Source organism: Myotis davidii, unplaced genomic scaffold, assembly GCF_000327345.1.
Source record: "Myotis davidii unplaced genomic scaffold, ASM32734v1 scaffold1047, whole genome shotgun sequence".
Lineage (NCBI taxonomy): Eukaryota > Metazoa > Chordata > Mammalia > Chiroptera > Vespertilionidae > Myotis > Myotis davidii.
In genome coordinates this window covers 97,151-100,261 of record NW_006298367.1, presented here as the reverse complement: position 1 = coordinate 100,261, position 3,111 = coordinate 97,151, and the positions used below count along the sequence as shown (strand labels likewise).

Sequence of the window (3,111 nt, the reverse complement as noted above, 5' to 3'; positions counted from 1 at the left end):
CTCCCCCAGCGCCTGTGTACCTGCTACGCCACCTGGCACGCCCTGGGTCCAGCGCTCTTCTAGACCTGCCTGCATTGTCCACTACGATGACCGCCCAGCCACTCGAGCTGTTTCATAGATTTCATTCCTCGATTTCACTGTGAAGCCACATGGGCTACCGTATTGGACAAGGAACATTTCCATGATCCCAGGCAGTTACTGTCAGGACTGTTCTAGACAGTCACTCTGCTTTTAAGAATACAAAACAGGCCCTAGCTGATTTGGCTCAGCGGATAGAGCGTTGGCCTGCAGGCTGAAGGGTCCCAGGTTCGGTTCCGGTCAAGGGCACGTGCCTCAGTTGCAGGCTTGATCCCTGGCCCTGGTTGCAGTGCCTGCAGGAGACAACCAATTGAGGTGTCTCTCTCATCATTGATGTTCCTGCCTTTCTCTCTATATATCCCTTCCTCTCTGAAATCAATAAAAATGTGTTGTTTTAAAAAAATTTTTAATGGATTTTTAGAGAGAGATAAATATCAATTGGTTGCCTCCTTCACACCCACATGGGAATTCAAGCCCACAACCTGGGCATGTGCCCTGACCAGGAATCAAACCAGCAACCTTTTGGTGCAGGGGCTGATGCCCAACCAGCTGAGCCACACCAGCCAGGGCGCCTCCTTCCCCTTTAAAAGCAGAAAAAATTGTTATGTTTTTAATTAATTTTAATATATTTTTATTGATTTCAGAGAGAGGAAGGGAGAGAGAGAAAGAAACATCAATGATGAGAGAGAATCATTGATCGGCTGCCTCCTGCATGGCCCCCACTGGGGATCGAGCCTACAATCTGGACATGCTCCCTTGACTGGAATTGAACCTGGGACCCTTCAGTCTGCAGGCCAGCGCTCTATCCACTGAGCCAAACCAGCTAGAGCAGGAAAAATAATTTTTGTTGCTCACTTATGGGGCATCTGGCTACTCTCACAGGTTAATGGTCCTGGCTCTTATCGCATCATCCCAGGGTGCAGGGGGCCGAACATTTGCCACTTACTGTGAGTAATTAATGAGAAGTCTGTCTCTGATCCAGAACACCTTGTGTGCAAATTTGGCATAAAACACGTAAACATGAATATTAAAATCCCGAGAGAGAGGCAAAGAGAGTCCAAAGAGGAAGTTAAGTGACTGAAACAGAAACAGAAACTTAGACGGAGAGCGGTAGGGGAAAAGAGCAAATCGGGTAAAGGCTGAGGGGGGTGCCCTGGAGGCCAGAAGCTCCTGTGGTGATTTCTTTGTTGAGTGTGTACTGAGCACCTACTGGGCGCCACACACTTACTTTTAAGTTGGAGACAAGCAGTGAACACACGTATGCTGGTAGGAGGAGACGGGCGAAAAACGAAGTTAAATATTTTGCATGTCAAGTGGTGATAAATGTTATGAAGACAAGGAAAGCAGGGAAGGGAGACGTGAGATTTAAAATCAGGGAGTTAGGAAAAGCTGCACTGAGAAAGTGACATTGGCTAAAGATCTTCCTTTGAGAGACCGAGGTGGCCCACTTTGAGGATCAGGTGTCAGATGAGGAGAAGGTATGCATTGCTGCTAATTCATCGCTCATGCAACCCCAGGGGGAATTTATTTATTTATTTATTTATTTATTTATTATAATTTATTGATTTTTTACAGAGAGGAAGGGAGGATAGAGAGTCAGAAACATCGATGAGAGAGAAACATCAATTCAGCTGCCTCCTGCACGCCCCCCACTGGGGATGTGTCCACAACCAAGGCACATGCCCCCGACCGGAATCGAACCCGGGACCCTTCAGTCCCCAGGCCGACGATCCATCCAGTGAGCCAAACCAGCCAGGGCACCCCCAGGGGAATTTAATGAAGTATTCAGTGATGTTTGGCTACTACTATCCCTCAGGGAAGGGTCAGCACATGCATTTGCCCAGTATGACATGGATCAGTTCACACCTGTGAAGACAGAAGGATAGGAAGATCAAGTCTTAATTATAGAACACGGGGACTTGGGTAACAGCAGATTTTTAGATCCCAGAAACAAAATTCCCTTTAAGTTTGATCACTTATGGAAAGAAGCAAGTGAGCCCCCTGCCAGAGGAAGTAGATGGAGATCTGAAATCTTGGAGAGAATCCTGTGACAGCGCTTTAAGGGCCTGTGTGAAAGACCATTATTCCAGTGGCTTCTGTACTGTTTGTGCTAAAACTATAGACGGGCAACAGACCATTCTTGCATGTATTGAAAGCCACCAGTTTCAGCCTAAAAATTTCTGGAATGGTCGTTGGACATCAGAATGGAAGTTCACCATCACACCACCTACAGCCCAGGTGGTTGGAGTACTTAAGATTCAGGTACACTATTATGAAGATAGCAATGTTCAGTTGGTTAGTCATAAAGACGTACAGGATTCAGTAACTGTTTCCAATGAAGCACAAACTGCCAAGGAGTTTATTAAAATCATAGAGCATGCAGAAAATGAGTATCAGACAGCAATTAGTGAAAACGATCAAACAATGTCGGACACCACATTCAAGGCCATGCGCCGGCAGCTTTCAGTTACCCGCACCAAAGTCGACTGGAACAAAATACTCAGCTACAAGATTGGCAAAGAAATGCAGAGTGCTTAAAGGCTGAATGTAAGATTCCTAGGTACATGGAAAGAAAGGTTTCAATGTATGGTCATCCTATCTAATAATAGAGGAACATTCAAATTGACCATACCCCTGAATGCTTCCCATTGGCTAATCAGGGAGATATGCAAATTAACTGCCAACCAAGATGGTGGCCGGCAGCTAGGCAGCTGAAGCGAAGAGGAGGCTTGCTTGCTCCAGTGAAGGAGGAAGCCAAGGTTCCCCGCCTGCCGCTGCTGGCCTCTGAGCTGCAGTCTAAGAAACAATGTACAAATATAGAAGCTAAACAAACCCCAGAAACCTGCTTTCAGTCAGCCAGGATTTCAGAGCTGGAGTTGAAACAGTGTTTCAATTATAGAACCCAAACAAACTCCAGATCCCTGCTTTCAGCAGCTGAGGCCAAAAGCTAGAGCCAGCCTCAGAGCTAAAGCTGGCCCAGAATAAAAAAGAAAAAAAGGAGTGGTTGGGAGCTTCAGTCACCCCCAGCCTGAT

At 46.5% G+C, this 3,111-nt stretch overlaps 1 pseudogene; it reads left to right on the top strand.

The window, feature by feature from the left end:
- Nucleotides 1-2,616, top strand: part of LOC102754674 — a 7,876-nt pseudogene extending 5,260 nt beyond the window's left edge.
- The last annotated feature ends 495 nt before the right edge of the window (nucleotides 2,617-3,111 follow it).